Source organism: Bos indicus, chromosome 28 (genome assembly GCF_029378745.1).
Source record: "Bos indicus isolate NIAB-ARS_2022 breed Sahiwal x Tharparkar chromosome 28, NIAB-ARS_B.indTharparkar_mat_pri_1.0, whole genome shotgun sequence".
Lineage (NCBI taxonomy): Eukaryota > Metazoa > Chordata > Mammalia > Artiodactyla > Bovidae > Bos > Bos indicus.
In genome coordinates this window covers 13909138-13928504 of record NC_091787.1, presented here as the reverse complement: position 1 = coordinate 13928504, position 19367 = coordinate 13909138, and the positions used below count along the sequence as shown (strand labels likewise).

The 19367-nt window shown below is 47.7% G+C and overlaps 1 long non-coding RNA gene across 1 annotated transcript in view; it reads left to right on the top strand.

Moving 5' to 3' along the window:
* Positions 1-14255: 14255 nt before the first annotated feature.
* The window catches only part of LOC139180443 (uncharacterized), a 30865-nt gene continuing 25753 nt past the window's right edge, over positions 14256-19367 (top strand). The window contains exon 1 of the long non-coding RNA XR_011564715.1: positions 14256-18363. This is a non-coding gene — a long non-coding RNA (uncharacterized lncRNA). The remainder of the gene's footprint in view (positions 18364-19367) is intronic.

The window sequence follows — 19367 nt, the reverse complement described above, 5'->3', positions numbered from 1 at the left end:
TGGCAAAGTAATGTCTCTGCTTTTGAATATGCTATCTAGGTTGGTCATAACTTTCTTTCCAAGGAGTAAACATCTTTTAATTTCATGGCTGCAATCACCATCTGCAGTGATTTTGGAGCCCCCAAAAATAAAGTCTGACACTGTTTCCCCATCTATTTCCCATGAAGTGATGGGACCAGATGCCATTATCTTCGTTTTCTGAATGTTGAGCTTTAAGCCAACTTTTTCACTCTCCTCTTTCACTTTCATCAAGAAGCTTTTTAGTTCCTCTTCACTTTCTGCCATAAGGGTGGTGTCATCTGTATATCTGAGGTTATTGCTATTTCTCCCGGAAATCTTGACTCCAGCTTGTGCTTCTTCCAGTCCAGCGTTTCTCATGATGTACTCTGCATATAAGTTAAATAAGCAGGGTGACAATATACAGGCTTGATGTACTCCTTTTCCTATTTGGAACCAGTCTGTTGTTTCATGTCCAGTTCTAACTGCTGCTTCCTGACCTGCATATAGGTTTCTCAAGAGGCAGGTCAGGTGGTCTGGTATTCCCATCTCTTGAAGAATTTTCTACAGTTTATTGTGATCCACACAGTCAAAGGCTTTGGCATAGTCAATAAAGCAGAAATAGATGTTTTTCTGGAACTCTCTTGCTTTTTCCATGATCCAGCGGATGTTGGCAATTTGATCTCTGGTTCCTCTGCCTTTTCTAAAACCAGCTTGAACATCTGGAAGTTCACGGTTCACATATTGCTGAAGCCTGGCTTGGAGAATTTTGAGCATTACTTTACTAGCGTGTGAGATGAGTGCAATTGTGCGGTAGTTTGAGCATTCTTTTGCATTGCCTTTCTTTGGGATTGGAATGAAAACTGACCTTTTCCAGTCCTGTGGCCAGGTCCAAACAAATGAGACACTTTTTTTTTTTTTTTTTTTTTATGAGGTTTGGGAGAAATTTGGAAAAGATCTACCAAACCTCATGCAAAAAAAAAAAAAAAAAAGGTGCCTCATTTGTTTGTAGTATTTAGGATGAACAGTTGCTCTCTCAAGATGTGATTCCTGAGGGGCTGGAAGTCAGCTGGAAGTCAGGAAGTCATTTTCAAGGAGATCTGGCCACTTGCCCAGCTTCTTGGGCATGCATTCCTTATCAGAATTTCTGGAATCATCCATTTGGGCCTGATTTCTTATCTACCAGATGGGGAGCTTGGTGAGAGGAACTGACACCTACAGGGAAATCAAATCTCTGATGATGAAAGGTTCAGAGGAGTGGGTGATGGAGAGCCAGCCTCAGTCAGATGGATGCAGATGAGAGCCTAGAGGTATCAGAAGTCAAAAGAGAGAATGTAGCAAGATCCAGCTCTGAACTCTCCCTTCCCCTTCAGGACTTCAGTGCTGCAAATGATACAAAGGACCTTGTGTGAAACAAGGGAAGTCTGTTGCCAAGAGTGGCCACCTGAAAATCAGCACTCACACCAGGACTCTCTCTTCTACTCATGTCAATCACTGCCAAAGCTCTTCATACTCCCAACTTATACTTTTCCCCTTCCCAAAGCATTACCAGTTAGTTACTCTGTGGAGAACATAGATGCATCCTCAAAGTCATTAATTTTTCTGAAGAAAGATACTAAAACAGGAATTAGCTAAGGTTGGCCAGAGATAAAAGGGAAGTGGCTAGTATTAATGCCTGGCGCAGAGTGGAAGTGTTTTTTTCCTGCCTTCGAAGATAGACTGAATGTCACAGGCGTCAGTAGAAAGCTGAGATTGTCTATTTTGATGAATCTGGTAGAGGAGAGAAAAAACCTCATTCATGACAGAACAAGGACAAAGGAAATCTCTGAGGCTTCTCCTGGTTGTCAGAAATACTGTACTCCCACCTGGACCCCTTCTGTGCTGTCTCCCTCAGGAGACCCCTGTTCTTATTCCCGTCTCTTTAGCATCTGGGTATGTATTTAACTTCATTGGCTGATATGTTCCGCAGGTCCCTTTCTGTGTGCTCAGGATGCTGGGCTCCTTGCCCACAGACCTGGGTCTCACTTTGAGGACCGTGTGGAGGGAGGAAGCCTGACTTCGCTCGCCTGCCTACCAGTGCGAGAGCAGGAGGCGAATGGGTGTAAGACAAGGAGGTGAATGAGTGCAGGGAAAGCCATTTGAAGGGAAGCGGCAGTTTGAGGGCTTTTCCCTGGATCTAGGTCTAGGCTGACTCCTGCGCATTTGGGAGGCGGCAGGATGGGCCCGTCACGTTGCGCGATCTAAGAGCCTTCCAGACGAGGGGATACTGAAACGATGTGGGGGAGTGTCTCAAGAATGGGGATATGGAGGTCTCTGCGACAGTCAGTGACTGCCTGGCTCTCTTCGGGCAACTTCGGCCAAAAAGACGTCATTGACTTTTAGGATGTCCTTCCAAGAAGCCATCCGTACCCACTACACCTCGTGCAGGGGGCCGAGAAAAGAGCCAAGCGGAGCGGGACTATGATGACTTCCAGCCAATCGGCACCAAGGAAAGGGAGTTGAGGCGGGGCCTTGGGCAAGCCGCTTGTGAGGCGCAGGCGCGGGCCCAGGCCGTGTGGGCGGGGCTTTTCTGGCGTGGAAGCAGTCCCGCTCATCCCGGTGCGGATTGGCCCTACGTGGGTTCTCGCGAGTGGCTGTCAAGCAGCCGTCCTATTACGCATGCGCAGTTTTCCTTTCACCGCTGCGTCAGCCTGTAACGGTCGGGGTTCTGGTTGTTTCTGGGGCCTTTGTTCACCCGTTTATCCGTTTCTGCCGCGAGATGGCCGTAGTCTTCCGGACTTGGGTCCTTAGAGGCTGTGAGGGATAGCTGAGGTGAAGAGACAGAGCATCGGATGAGCTCAGGAGGCCAAGGAGGAGGGGGAAGAGCCGTGGAGGCGGACCGCAGGGAGTGAGGCCAGAAAGCCGGCAGTGGACCTTGGGAGGGAGGACTTAAAGCAGGGGAGAGATATTGTTAGATTTGCATTTGAGAAGGCCCTTCGAAGAGTGAGGATGAAAACCTGTGCGAGAGGAGAGAAGCGCAAGGGTTCCCAAAACAGATACCGGGAGATGTCATTTCTCATCGACCCTTCATTCCGCTTCTGTTAGAGCTCCTCCAGGGGTCTCTCGTCCAACTGCTGCTCATGTCTCTCAACCGTACTCCTCAGCCCTCGACCGTATTATTGAAGTACCTCCTGGACACACTGCCCAGTCAACCACTTCTGAAATAAACCTTTCCATTGTGTCACCTGCCCCATAGCCAACCCTGTCTCATTTCAGAATTCCCTGAAAAGTCACTCCTTTATCCACCTGGTCACACAGGCCACCACTGAGCACATCATAATGGGGATTATCTATTGATATGTGTCACCCCCTCAGATGATGACCTTCGTAAGGGTAAGGGAACTAGCACCCCTCACTCTGGGTGTATCCACAGTGGCAGCCTTGGTGAGTGCTTGCTACCTGGCAGGCTGCTTTCCTCATGTTAATTCATGTCATCATCGCAACCTTTCCAGAGAAGGCTCTCACCTTGTTTCAGGATGAGGAAACTAGGTGAAGAGAGATTAAGAGAAGCATGCTGGGAAGTTGCTGTATAACACAGAGACCTCAGCGCTCTGACAACCTAGAGGGGTGGGCTGGGGTCAGGGGTGGGAGAGAAGTTCACAGGGGAGGGGACGTATGTATACGTATGGCTGATTGAAGTTGTTTATGGCAGAAGCCAACACAATATTATAAAGCAATTATTTTCCAATTAAAAATAAATTTAAAAAAAATAAAAAAGAAGCATCCAACCTCACAACTGGAAATGACAGCTCCAGAACCAGTTCTTTTAACCACCACTCTCCACGTTAAACTGCATGTGATTTTATTTTGAATGTGATTTTAAAAACAGCTTTGATTTCACATACCAAACAATTCTCCCATTTAAATTGTACAATTTCAGTGTTTTTTAGATTGTATATTGGAGATATATATATGTGTGTGTGAGTGTGTGTATTTCTCTTTGGTGTGCATGCATATGTGAATTTTAGGCTGATGCCTATCTGTTTAGATATTTTGTGTCCATAAATATGTATTTTCACTAACATGCCAATTGTGGGAAAGTTGGTATTACTATATATGTACTGGGCTTCCCAGGTGTCACTAGTGGTAAAGAATCTGCTTGCCAGTGCAGGAGATGTGGGTTAGATCCCTGGACTGGGAAAATCCCCTGGAGGAGGGCATGGCAACCGCCCCAGTATTCTTGCCTGGAGAATCCCGTGGACAGAGTAGTCTGCCGAGCTATAGTCCATAGGGTCACAAAGAGTTTCAGACATGACTGAAGCAACTTAGCATGCATGTACATACATGTACTATGTGTATTGTGCTTTTTTTTAAAAAAACTGAAGTATGTACTTATTTATGTATTTATTTTTGGCCTCGCCACACAGCATGTGGGATCTTAGTTCCCCAACCAAGGATTGATCCAGTGTCCCTTGCATTGGAAAGGTAGTCTTAACCACACTGGATAACCAGGGAAGTCCCTACGATGTTTTTTAAATTTAAGGTTATAATTTGATCTTACATCTTTCAAAGTATTTTCATTCTAATATAATTACTTGATATGTATTCACTGATTCAATGTCTGTCTTGAATTTTACTACTGTTCTGGCACTTTTTCCAGGAACTGAGGGTTCCAACTGGGTAATGCAAAGCTTCTGCCTTGAACAGCTGACATGATGAGGATGAGTAGGAAAGAGAAAAAAGCTGGTATAATATTTCAAGTATTGATTGACATTGATGAGTGTGGTGAAGACACATAAAGCAGCTGAGTTATATAGTGATGGAGGAGAGAGACTGCCTTCTTAGAAGGTTAGAGTTGGCCAGTGTTCGAAATACAGGTTTAAAAATATTTGTGTTGACATAGTCGTAAATTTCCCTTGGCCCATTTCACCCTTGTTAAACTGGGCCAATGAGGTCAAATACATACCCAGATTGCAGATTAGAGCATAATTTATGAAAAGGGTCTCTTATCTAGATCAAGTTGCTCTCATTCCAAAAAATGTCTCTCCTTCAAACTTGTTTATCCACATCTTTGTATAAGTTAGTTATAATAAGATTAAGTGTCTGATAAAGAGCATTACTTACTTATTTGGCAATAATAGAATAAAAGAATGTTTTTACTGGCATTGAATGTTACTGTTGAAAAGCTGAAAACATTAGCTCAACAGACCAAAGACACTAGGCTTGGAAGGGGTTTTAACTCTGTGTTTGTTAGCATTGAATATGACTGTGAATGTCAGTAGTTTCTAGAACCTTGCCTGGAGGATAAAGAATGCATTGAATTTGTGGCCACCTGAAATCTGGATTCAAAAGCAATCAAAGCTTGACAAAGTCTTTGTTGTCTCCACTACAGTAGCTTATCTAAAAGTCCCCTAATGTTCTGCAGTTATATGTTAGGCAGTGTTACCAATAAACAAAGAGAGCTACTGTTCTGTTCTACTCCAGTCAGACGACATAACAGGATGACAAGTTCCTCCCAGAAATGTTTACCAAATTAAAATGACTACTGAAGTTGAAGATTAGTAAACAATAGGAAATCATATTTTAAAAGTTGTGTAGCACTTTTTCTTCCTGTAGAAAGTCTTGTAGTTTCATGGATAAAGTCTTTAAGTTCTTAATATACTAGTAAAATATTCATATATTAACTTCTAATGATCAACAGTGGCATTTTCCATAGTGAGGGTCTGAAGCCATCCCTGCTCCCTGGTCCGCGCTTTCATTGCACGCAGCACTTGGAGAATCAGTTTTGCCACTAGAACTGGGTGGAGTTTGCTGTATTCTACTTTTTCATCCATGGTGACTAAGACCTTCAAAGCTCCTAGGCTTGGGCAGAGTGGGGTGCACAGGATCTCAGTTTGATTTCTAAATTGGCATACCTGCCTTGGGAAACAAGAGTCATTGCTTCTGAGAACTGGAATAGTGCAAACGTGGTGCCCAGCAGCAATGCCCCACGTAAGGCCCTCAGAGCACAAACATACCAGCCCCAGAAGAGAGGCAAGGGCAGATCTTGGAAGTGGGAGCTGAAACCAGCTCAGTGCTGAAAGTTCTAGGAAAAAGAACACAAAGTATGAACATAATATGTTTGTGTGAAAGTTCATATGTATTTAGAATAACAGAACAATTGCTTTTTTTTTTTTTTTTTACTGCATGGCTGTGGGATCTTATTTCTTGGACTAGGGATTGAACCTGGGCCCAGGGCAGTGAAAGCACTGAGTCTTAACCACTGGACTTCCAGGGTTAATATTGCAAAGTGTGTGCCCAATTTACAGATTAGAAATGGAAGTTTGGAAGGATTAAATGAATTCTCCAAGGCCAGACTGACTCCAAAGTCCCAAGTTTTAACTCTGTTCAGTGCCACACTTTGCAGTATTAACTGAATCCTCACGACAATGTTATAAAGTGGATCCTATTAGTATTCTGTCTTATATTTGGAGAAGTGGAAGCAAGGAGAGCCAGATGGTAAGTGGTAGGATCAGAATTAGAATCCAGGGGACTTCCCTGGCAGTCCTGTGGTTAAGACTCTGCACTTTCATTGCAGGGGGGTGCAAGTTCCACCCCTGACTGAGAAACTAAAATCCTGTGTGCTGTGTGGCGTGGCCAAAAAAGTTAAAAAGAAAGAATTAGAATCCAGAAGGTCATAATCTAGGCCTCTAGGCCACAGACAGTGGCCTCAGGGTGAGACTAGTTGGGGAAGGTGAGAAGAGAATGCAGGAGAACTGAAGTTGGAGTTGACATTTCCTACCTTCCCAAGTCCCTCCGCTGTTAACTCACCCCACATTCTCCAGGAGCTTGCTAAGTGCCAGCAAGGAGGTGGTCCTGGAACACAACACAAAAATAAGCAGACTGCATGGGGCAGATGAAGCCATGAGGTCTCCACGGTGGGTTAAAACAGATCCTGTTTTCCATCAGCCAGTCAGGGATCTTTAGCAAGCCAGGAGAGATCCCTGGACCCTCCAAATTCACAGCTGTTTATGCCTCAGCAAAACAGAGTCAGTTGGGAAGAAACCCATAGTCAGTTTTGTTTTCTCCAGGCAAAGTGCTACAGAATTTTTTTTTTTAACTTTTCAGCCCAACCACACAACTTGTGGAATCTTAGTTTCCTGACCGAGGATGGAACCTGTGCCCCCTGCAGTGGAAGCACAGATCCTTAACCACTGGACTGCCAGGGAAGTCCCTACTGGCATTTTAAAAATATTTATTTATTTATTTGGCTGTTCTGGGTCTTGGTTGTGGCATGCGGAACCTTCAGTTGTAGCATATGGGATTTAGTTCCCTGGTCCCCAGGCCCCCTGTGCTGGGAGCATGGAGTTTTAGCCACTGGACCATCAGGGAAGTCCCTACAGAGATTTTTATGTATAAGAAAATATACATTATGTATATGAAGGAGACCTGGGAAATACACTCACCAGGAGAAAGAGAAGGGCAAAGAGACAATGGCTGCCGGGTTTCTGAAGCTGTGAATCTGGACCTGCCACAGCAGAGGTGGCACCTCAGCCTGTCCCAGGGAAAGCCCTGAAATAAGCTAATTTGTACCAACGAGTCTCAGAAAGGACTAGGAATTAGAGTGCCAGGACCTTCTGAAAGGTGTATTTGGATGGGGCTGGAGGACTACCTGGAAGTCTGTGGGAACAACGGGGCTTTTCCTGTTTGGCAGGCCCTCCCACCTGCCGGCAGCCTTCTGTGAGTCCGCGTCTCCTAATGTTGCTTGGTGTTGCTTTCTGAATTTGTCTGAGACTTTCTTTCTGTCTCTCTCTCTCATCCCTCTGGGTCTCTTAAGTTGTTGGCATGTTTATTTCCATATCTTTGCTATATCCACGTATCTCTCAACGCCTCCCTGCCTTAGTTTCTCTGTGACATTACTGTCCCTCCAGGCCAGGCCCAGAAACTGCCCCCTCAGGCCAAAGCCCCACCAGGCATGAAGCCAGTGGTCAGGTCCTCATTTCACTTACCCAGGGCCTTTTCTGTGGCCTGGCCTCTGAGTCAGGCAAGAAAGGGTGTGGGATCCCAAGGTGGTTTTCATTTGGGGAGACAGGGAGGAGTCCACCCCCAATAGCCACTAGATGGCAGTCAAGGACTGCTTCAGCATTGGTTCTTCCTCTATGGGTCAATGCTCCCACTGGTACTCTTGATACAGGACTTGACAGGACTGTCCTTGGCTTGACCTGGCTGAAGTTTTTAGTGGGAAAAGCTTGTCTTCATAACATTCAGGTGCCTTAACAACTAAACTTAACTAACCATTAAGTATCTGATTATATGTTTATTGAATCACTCTATACACCTTGTTTATCAAGAAATGTGAAAAATATATTTTCCTATGTATATAGTGTCAACTTAGACATATTTATCTAACTACTGGATATGCAAATGGCTATCTTTACCAGTCTACAGAGATAAATCTGTATATTGACTATGCATGGGCCTCCCTGGTGGCACAGTGGTAAAGAATCCACCTGTCAATGCAGGAGACATAAGGGATGTGGGTTCAATCCCTGGGTTGGGAAAATCCCCTGGAGGAGGAAATAGCAACCCACTTCAGTATACTTGCCTAGGAAATACCATGGACAGAGGAGCCTGGCGGGCTAGTCCATGGGGTTGCAAAGAGTCGAACACGACTGAATGACTGAGCGTGCACATACTGTGCATATGTATACCATTTCTCCACTTAGAATTAATTTAAGCACTATTCTACATCTCTTCATTTTTAAAAATATTTATGTAACCACTATATTTGTCTAACCACATAATTTTTATTACAGTAGTCTTCATTTCTGTCCATAGGGAGATAGATGTAATACATTTCTTATATAGATGGCAGATTCTTTCTCTGTTTTATGAAATGTTTTATATACTGCATGCTTCATATCGCTGACATGTGTGTGCATTTCCAGTGCTGTTCATGAGAACCTATTCCGTCCAGGCTGTTGTTGTTGATCATTATGAACCTGCGTCTTTGAGGCCTTCAAAGCCCTGGCAGTCTAGTGGCTAAGACTCCGCACTCCCAATGCAGCCTAAATTATCATCCTATATCACATGTCTTTATTTAGCACTTATGTATGCATGTCCCCATTGTGTTCCATGTTCTTACCAAAGGTCCCTGTCCTCCCTGCCCTTCTTATGCAGGATAGACTCTTAGATGATGTGGCCTTTGGTGGCAGCAGCTCAGCAGGCCAGCGTATCATCCGCATGGCTCATGGCAGCTCCAAGGACACCACATGCAGTCGAATAACACCCCTTCCAAAGCTTACCTGTACTTCTCACTTTTCACTGCCCTATCCTTTTCTTTGGGAAGGTTTTCTCTCATGGTGGGAGGAGGAGCGGTGTCCCAAGGCAGGTTACAAAGGTCACACATCATCTGGGGGCTGTCGGAGAACATAATTCACCACTCCAAAACGTCTCTCTGGTATGTGGATTGTTTCCAGCTGAAAATAGTCAAGGACCGAAAGACTCCAGAAGAAACTTTGGCCCTGCCCTTCACCTCCCCAGTCCACGTTCAGCCTGTTCTAGCATGAACAGGAATTCAGGGTGAGGTAGACCAACAGAAATGAGAGTTCATGGGGAACAGGTCAATAACCATCTCAGGACTTTCCTGGCGGTCCAGTGGCTAAGACTCCACACTCCCAATGCAGGGAGCCTGGGTTAGATTCCTGCTTATGGAACTACATCCCACATGCTGCAACTAAAGATCCTGCGTGCCTGTATTCGCCTCACAGTTATGGGGGTCAGGAGTCCAGGTGTGCCAGGCAGGGTTCTCTGGCAGGGTCCCAGGGGCCAAGTCAAGGTGTGGGCCAGCTAGTTTCTTATCTGGAGGCTCTGAGCAGGAATATTTCTAAGCCCAGTTGAGTTATTGGCAGAATCCAGTTCTTTGGGTTTATAGGACTTGCAACGCAGGGGCAGGGAGAGGTCTTTGAGGGTAGTGGTCAGTGGAGCCCCAGAGCCCATCTCTCTCCCAGGGGCCTCAGTCCCTAAGCCCCACCCACACATAGCAGACCACCGTGGTCTCCATGGTAAACAAACCCCAGCTTTCATCTGGCTACCCTTTTCATCTCTCAAGTATAACCCAGGGAGATGGAATTGGAGGTGAGATGAGGTCTGGTGCCCAGGGCAGCAGGCACTGGGAGGACAGGGTGGGGCTAAGAGCCTAGACGGAAATGGAGGGATATGGGGAGGGGGCCTTGAGGGTCTGGGTCCCAGAGCAGAGTTTAGAGCTCAGATCAGTACACCCTGGTCCTTCACTGATGTCACTGCCTGCATCCACCTTGGCCTCCTTCCTTCTCTGGGTCTTTGATCGTTACGTTCTGCCCCCTAGTATTCCACGCCTGTCCATGGATTAATAGCCCAGGGAGAGGGACCTCCACAACCACCCTGATGATTTACACATGACTGAGCTTGGAACTGACCTTGGCACTGCCGTTCATGCTCCTACTCCATGTGTGTTAGTTGTTCAGTCGTGTCCAACTCTTCTGGACCCCGTGGACCGTAGCCTGCCAAGCCCTCCAGACTCCCCTGGCCATGGAACTTTTCAGGCAAGAATACTGGAGTGGGTTGCCATTTCTGCTGTTGGCCAATTCACTCTCCCAAGACATCTTCCTTGCCCTGACTCTCCGAGAAAACTTGGTTTCATTTTGACTAACTTGACAGAAGCAGTCAGGAGGGAACCTCTGGGCTGCCCTCCAGGGTGAACTCTTCTGCTCTTCCAAGTGACCTCATTGCCTTTCCTTGCTCAAGGACATGTTCCTCCACTTCTGCACTTCCTCTGTCCTCTGCTGAAACATTCCCATCAGTAGGAAAGCATGACCCCACTGGTCTTTCTTGACCTAGCAGATATTTCATGAAGGATAATTTCTTTCTCTTTGAAGTATTCATAGTTTTTTCCTTGGCCTCCAGCACCACTGTCCCATGGTTCTCTTACCCGACTGGCTGGTCCTTCTTGGACTCCTTTGCTGGTTGCTGCTCACCATCCTGACCTTTTAAAGTTGAAATGCCCAGGGATCAGTCTTTGGAATTCTTCTCTAAAACATCCAGTACCTGGGGGTCCTTATCCTTCCTCACTGAAAGATCATGATTTCAAATTTCTCTTTTTGGACCAAGGATAAAATCCATGTTCCCTGCATTGGCAGGCAGATTCTTATCCAGTGGGCCACCAGGGAAGTCCCACACACAGCTCTTTGCAGAGCTCATTGCCCCCTCTTCCCCTCCAGCCTCCACTAGCCTCTTCAGCATGGCCTCTCTCCCAGCTCCTGTAACAGAGTCTATTAGATACTGCCAGGCCCTCAAGCTGTGACTGGGATTCTTCTTCCCTTTCTGAAAAATGTCCTAGGCATGTCTGTTCCCATCACACCACTCCCTTTCTGTCCGCCCCCAGCCCCAGCGTTCCTGGGAGCCACTTTGTCAAGGCTGTTCCTGGCAGCGTGTGGGATTTAGTTCCTTGTTCAGTCGCCAAGTTGTGTTCGATTCTTTACAACCCCGTGAACTGCAGTACACCAGGCTTCCCTGTCTTTTCACTGTCACCCAGAGTTTGCTCACATTCATGTCCATTCAGTTGGTGATGCCAATCCAAACATCTCGTCCTGTGTTGTCGCCTTCTCCTCCTGCCCTCAATCTTTCCCAGCATGAGGGGCTTTTACAATGAGTCTGCTTTTCCTATCAGGTGGCCAAAGTATTGGAGCTTCAGCTTCAGCATCAGTCCTTCCAGTGAATATTCAGGTTCTTTGACTAGGGATTGAACCTGGGTTCCCTGCATTTAGAATGCAGAGTCTTAGCCACTGGACTACCAGGGAAGTCCCCAGTAGGAGCTATTTTTGTACCTTTGCTCAGACAGTAAAGAAACCGCCTGCAATGCACGAGCCGCAGGACACAGGGGTTCGATCCGTGGGTAAGGAAGATCCCCTGGTGGAGAGCATGGCAACCCATTCCATTATTCTTGCCTGGAGAATTCCAGGAACAGAGGAGCCCAGCAGGCTACAGTCCATGGGGTTGCAAAGAGTCGTGTATGACTGAAGTGATTAACATTAATACACTGATCAGTGGAGGCACTGAGAGCCCTGGGCCATGGCCAGGGCCACACAGCTTGATTTCAGATACACACAGCAGTAGGTGGCAGCTTGCGGCAAGCAGCATGAGCAGTAGCAGGGAGCAAGATCTTAGTTCCCAGCCTGGGAACTAAAAGCCTTTTACAACTACTAGACCACCGGACCAGTGACAAGGGCCTAGACCCCTAGTTCTTGCCTGCCTTGTCAAGAAAGAATTCAGGCAAGGAGGCAGAAAGTAAAGAGAAAAGTAAGTTTATTAGAAAAGAAAAGTATACATGCAACAATGCATGGGCAAACTCAGAGAGAGAGTTGCACCTTTGGGAAGTTTAAATTCTTTATAAGAGAGAAGTTTTTCAGGTCTTTGTCTTCCTTCAGGCCAATCATTTCATTTTGCTCCCCCTGACTAGTTAATCTCAGGAACCTCCCCTTAGCTGTGCATGCACCCCCTCAGCCAAGATGGATCTTGATGTGAAGGCATCCGGGAAAAGTAAGACTCATTATGGCCTGACATTGTCCCCTGACCCTTGACCTTCAAGGACCCTTTCTTCGAATTTGTAGTGTCTCCCTTGTCTTGAGAGGGTAGGGAGGGGAGATCCTTTAATCCGTTACTCAAACAGGGTTTTGTTCTTCATTCTTACCATGACTGTTTATCTTAAGGTGTTTGCAAGAGACAAAGCTTGGCTATTTACCCTGTTTCTACTGTTACTTCCATTTCAGAGGGCAAATAGAAGGTTGATTGTAAATGCCTTACCTGGAATCCACCTATCTCCTATCTCAGGAAATGCAAACAGGAGGCCAGTTGTAAATGTCTAACCTGAAGCCTGTCTCCTGCCTCAAGCTGACAGCAGTAGATCTTATATCAAAAACTGACCCCTTGATTCAAGGGCACCACTTCTCTGCTCTGCTTCTGACTCAATCCAGGTACACAGCCCTCTCTCTAGCCCTCATTTAGCATCCAGGAGCTGTGTAGACATAGCCCGGGCTCCACCCTGCCCCTGGGTCTGGGCCTTCAGGACACATTCGTCCAAAGCCCTGTGGGTGCCCTCCACCAGCCCTGCCTTGGCCTCCCCAGGTGCTGCTCCTCTCACATTCCTTTCTCCCTTGTGCATTCCAGCTTCCTCATTCTGATGCTCCTGGAGGTTGTGAAAGCAGTCCTTTGGGCACCTTGCACAGCCCCAGGAAATTTGTGCTTCTACCCACCTCTGATCCACCTCCTGCCCTTGCTCTTCTGGTCTTTCTGGCTGAACTGGGTGCAAAACTGTACTGCTGCCTCACCCCCACTCTCCATCCAGTTTCCAGGCTGGCTGCCACCAGTTGTCTCTCAGATCCCTCTGTCCCCTCATTGCCCTGGGGACTTACCCTCCTCCCACACCTTATCCTTTCCCAGACTTGCTTGGCCGCTCTCCCCTCCACATCAGATGGAGTTTTCTCAAGCGTTGCTCTAACCATGCCTGGTCTCTGCTGGAAACCTCCCGGGGCTTCCTCCTTCCTCCTCAATCACGCCCAGCTCCTCAGCTCCAGCTTCAGCATCTCCCTGCCGGCTTGATCACTCCCTGCCTATTCCACCCCTTCTCCAGCTTCTCCCCAACCCCCAGCGTTTGCTCCAGGCTGTCAGATGCCTCTTCAGACTCACCGTATGCTCAGGCCGACTGTCTGTCCCCTTCCGTCGTCCACATCTCCATTGCTGGCAATCAGCCTGGCCCTCCTGGCATTGGGAATTGGAGGTGGAGGTGGGTCCACCTCCAATTGTGCAGTCCAGGGTGGAATGTGCTGGAAGGGACATTCACAGGCATGTGGTATGCTGGACCATGGAGCACTGCAGGGCAGGATTGAGGCAGGAGATAGATGGGCTCCAGGCTGGGTATTTACAACTAGCCTCCTGGTTACATTTCCAGGGATAAGAGGCAAGTGGGCTCCAAGGTAGATATTTATGACCAGGCTTCTGCCTACACTTAGAGATAAAACTAGCTAGAACAGGGTAAATAGCTGGATTTTGTTTCCTGTGGATTCTTTAAGTAAACAGGGAGGGACGTGCGTGTGTGCTCAGTTACTCAGTCGTGTCCTACTCTGGGAACGCATGGACTGTAGCCTGTCAGTCTCCTCTGTCCATGGTATTTTCCAGGTGAGAATCCTGGAGTGGGTTGCCATTTCCTACTCTAGGGATCTTCCTGACCCAGGGATTGAACCCATGTCTGACAGAGAGGGGCTAAACCCTGTTTGACTAAAAGATCAGGAGGTTACATATTCCCTGTCACTGGGGCAAGAGATACACTACACATGTGCGGAAAAGTCTCCTGCAGGGGTGTGTCAAAAGGCAGAGGGCGACAGACCATAATGAGTCATGTCAACCTCCTCCTCCCCCAAGCCCTTGGGCTAAAATCCATCTTGGCTGAAAGGTGTGCGTTCACATAGGAGAGGGTCCTGAGGCAAATCAGCCATGGGGTCAAAGCAAGACAACTGGTCAGAAGGAAAGCAAAGATTTGGAAAATTGCCCCTTTTTATTTAAACCTCCCAACGTCTCAACTCTCACGCTGACTCATCAGTGCGTCTGTGTGTACTCTGCTTTTCTACTAAACACTTAACTTGCACACTGCAGCACGCTTTCCTCTCTATCTTCCATCTCCTTGTCAGAATTTTTTCTTTTCAAGGCAGACAAGAACCAGGACCCAAACTCTAGCAACTGGCTCTCACGGTCTAGTGGTTAGAATTTGATACTCTCACCACCACAACTAGGGTTTTGTTTTTTTTTTAACTATTTATTTTTGGCTATGCTGGATCTTCATTGCTGTGCGTGGCCTTTCTCTTGTTGCAGTGAGCAGGGGCTACTCTCTCGTTGTGGTGCGTGGGTTTCTCATTGAGGCGGCTTCCCTTGTTGTGGAGCACGGGCTCTAGCGTGCAGGCCTCAGTAGCTCTGGCTCCCGAGCTCTAGAATACACACTCAGTAGTGGTGGTACATGCACTTAGTTACTCTGGGGCATGTGGGATCTTCCCAGACTAGCCGTCAAAACTGTCCCCTGCATTGGCAGGTAGATTCCTAACCACTGCACCGCCTGGGAAGCCCTGCAACCAGGGTTTGATCCTTGGTCAGGGAACTAAGATCTCTCTTCAAGTTGCTGCTCACTGCTAGCTACCATTCAAGTAGTGGCTGCTGTTGACTCCCAACTGAGTCCTGCTCCAGGAACTGCCTTTGGCCCAAGGCCACATCCCCTCCCTGGGGGCAGTCCACCTCCAGTGACAGGCAAGGCAATGCACAGGCAAAAAAGCTCCCCTGCCTCAAGGCAGGACATCCCTGACCAGCCAGCCAGGCTCCAGAGCTTCTCTGTGGGCTTGAATGAGGCCTCTGGTGTCCTGGGTCACTCCTCCTCTGCCCATCCTGCTTTAAGCCATGTCTCATGGGTATTGTTCCCAAGAACATTTGCCAATAAACTTCCTGCATGCACATGGCCAGATCAGTCTGCTGGCCAGTTCAGTCTTCTGGCCAGGGATCGTGACCTAAGGCAGTTGGTTCCAGGGTGGGTCAAGGTAGGTGGGACCCTAAATGGGATTATGGAGTTTCATTGCTGAGTGGTTGCCTAGTGAAAACCTCCTGCCCCGATCACTGATGGTGGGTATGTGTTGATGCCATGGCATGCTGAGAATAGGTGAAATTGTTAACACTTTTGCTACTGGTAAATTGGAATGGGAAAAAAAAAAAAAATGCACTGGGGACACAGTATCTCAGGCTTCTGAGAGGTAACAGGGCAGGACTAATTATAAGGTCTGGAACTGGATGGCTGCTATTGAGACCACTGACTAGGAAAAGACAGTGAGAAACTAAGTATGACTCATCACCAACAGGTAGTGAAATGTCAGAGTCAGAGGCTTTCCACGCTGTGTTTAAACAGACACTTTTTCCCTGCTGCTAGAGCACTGAAAACGCTGAGAATTGGGCCCAGGGCTTAATTAGACCTAGAGCAAATGAGGAACTCTCAGCCTTAGCAAGTTTCCCTTCCCGCGGTGGGACAGAAGTTCCCTGAGGCTTAGCACGGGGACATCTGAGCAGACAGTTGTACTGTCAGATTTCCAGGAACCCTCTGCACCTGCAGAAGTGCCTTCCCTCCCTCTCAGGATCCCCCCTCCTCTAACCTGGTAATAACACCAAGTACTTGGGCTTCTCTGATAGCTCAGTTGGTAAAGAATCTGCCTGCAATGCAGAAGACCCTGGTTCAATTCCTGGGTCAGGAAGATCTGCTGGAGAAGGGGTAGGCAACCCACTCCAGAATTCTTGGGCTTCCCTTGTGGCTCAGCTGGTAAAGAATCCACCTGCAATATGGGAGATCTGGGTTTGATCCCTGGGTTGGGAAGATCCCCTGGAGAAAGGAAAGGCTACCCACTCAAGTTTTCTGGCCTGGAGAATTTCATGGACTGTATAGTCCATGGGGTCACAAAGAGGTGAACATGACTGAGTGACTTTCACTTTTGGGCAGTGAAAATGCTGAGTTCTAACCACTGGATTACCAGGGAATTCCAAGAAAATGTGGACACTTTTCTTGCTCCATGAGTGTGTGCACTGGGGTTACTCAGTTTTCAGCTAGTGACTGGGGTGATCTGGGGCCCATGATGGCTTCATTCATGTGCCTGGTACTTTTGTTATGACCGGAAACTAGGCTCAGCAAGTTCTCTCTCTATGCAGTTTCATGGGCTCTCAATATGGTATCTTTAGAAAGGTAGCAGAAATTCTTACCTTGCAGCTAAGAACTCCAAGGCTGAGTGTTCTGAGAGACATAAAGTGGAAGCTTCTAAAATCCTGAGCTCCAAATTGGCCTAGCATCACTTCCTCTATATTTTGTTGCTCAAACCAGCTGAAGAGCCTGCCAGATTTAATGTTAGGGGACATAGACCCCACTTCAGTATGGCAGAAGATCCAAAAAATTCATGGCCATCTTTGAACTACCACCGTGGCACAGCAAGAACCCTCTTAGAAAGGAGAGTCCATACTCAGACTAAGTGTCTATTCCAGTAAGATCAAAGTGATTTTTCTTCCATGATGTAAGCTGTCCAGCAGAATCAACTTGGCACTGTGGCCACTTTGCTCATGATCCCATTGGGTGATGACGGGGTGGCTGAGGAAAAAGGCTGAATAGTAACCACAGAAGGGATCATCCTATCCTCTTGATTATTAAAATTCTCCTCTGCTGCAATCACACTTGGGTGAGCATTCACACAAGACACAAATGGTTTGGTTTTTGTTTTGCCTATTCAGAGAAGCAGATCCACGTACTTCTTCCCCAAACTTCACTGTCACCAATATTGCAATTGTGTTCCTTGTTATATTCCTAAACACAGGTTCACTGTCATTCTCCAAGACCTACCTGTCTTTCACATATGCCAAAAGAGTGAGTTGAATGGGTTTGTGGGTGGGAATCACTGCCACTCCAGTATCCTTCAGATCCTTGATGGTGACACTAATCTGAATGGTGATCTTCAGAAATTACTTCAGAACCAATGTGCAGTAGTTTCTGAAAAGTATGATTATCTTTACCCATTGCACCGTAATGACGCTGGCAAACAGCTTTTAGTCTTTTGGGGGAAGGCTGAGAGAAAGATTAACAATATCCGTGGTTGTTTTTGGCTCTCTGCTTCTGAGTTTCACGTGTCCTACAGAAAAAAGTTGCGGGGGTGTGGGGCATCAGGAGCGGCCAGCACGAAGAAATGAGGTTGCTGCTGCTGCTGCTAAGCCACTTCAGTTGTGTCCGACTCTGTGTGACCCCATAGACAGCAGCCCACCAGGCTGCCCCGTCCCTGGGATTCTCCAGGCAAGAACACTGGAGTGGGTTGCCATTTCCTTCTCCAATGCATGAAAGTGAAAAGTGAAAGTGAAGTCGCTCAGTCGTGTCCGACTCTTAGCGACCCCATGGACTGCAGCCTACCAGGCTCCTCTGTCCATGGGATTCTCCAGGCAAGAGTACTGGAGTGGGGTGCCATTGCCTTCTCCAGAAATGAGGTTTCTACCTGTTAAATCCACGGCCCGTCCCTGCCACTACCCACCTGGCGCCTCCAGGCTCTCAGCTCATCCCCAGCCGGCCCCGCCCCGCACCCTACCGACCAATCCAAGGCTCCGATCCGGGAGCGTCACAATGACGGCTTCGCAGCCCCGCCCATGGTGTTCCCATGGTGACAGTAGGTAGCTAGAGTGTATAGAGAAGCTCACTTCCTTAGAGCAAGCAACCTCAGGCAGGGAGACCCGCACAGGTACCTTAGGAGCAGGTGAACGGCTGAGACCGCGGGGAAAACAGTTTCTTCAGAGGGCCCCTCACCTCCCCCGCAGCCCTCCTTGTTGGTTAGTGAAAATTTTGGATTCACCTAGCGTGTGTTCTGGTTCCCTCATCTTCTCACGGGTACTCTGGCCTCTTCTTGTCTCCGAAACCAAAGCTGTAGTAACATTCGTGGGGTGCTCTGAGCAAAGTGCGCGGAGCCTCCTGAGGACCGGTCTTTTGTGTCAGGGACGGGGCAGCCTGCCTCAGTGTTGACCATATCCGGAGATTTGGGACAGGGGGCGGGGAGAGGGGGCGGGTGTGTGGTTTCGGCGAGTTTTGTTCTGGGTAAATGGTGTATGGAACTGTGGTGCTGCCTGTGACCATGAAGGGCAGGAAGAGCTTCTTGGGAAGCGGACTTAGTTACGGTGGGTAAGAGGCTGAACTAACGAAGCCCAGCACCGGTAATACCCATTTCAGCTTCTCACTCCAACCTTTCTTCCAGTTTACGTTACCTTCGCTCTTCTTTGAAGCCCTTGTCCACTAAAGAAATTATTCACCACCTTAAAGTTGAGGGTTTACTACAGGAGCCTAGGAAGGGATCCCCCTATTGCTGCTCTGGATCCCAATCTACTCTCCCCACATATTGGAGCATGTCACCTTGAACTTTCCCCCCACCCCATCCCTGCTCCTGAACTTCCCTGACCTCCTCACTCTGGCCCCTTGCAGTTCTCCTGGCTTTGAAAACTGTTCCTTCTGCATGACTCACCTTCGCTGATCATTATATCTAAACCTGCCCCCTAGTCCAAGAAACTCCCAAATAGGTAATACTACAAAGTGAGGAATACCACTAATAAGCATGTAAGGTAGTGTTCAGCTTCACAGTTCTGGTGGAATTACTAGTCTGGATGTTTCACTTTCCTGCAGTAAGGACCATCAGCCACCATGACATCATGGTGAGAGGCATGGACTTCCTGTCCCTTGACACTGGGCTTGGCAGGGACTTGTTTTGAAACTCTTGTGGCTATGATGTGAGCAGAGACTTTTTCTCCTGTGTTTCTGAAGCACACAGGATGTATGCTGTTTCTGC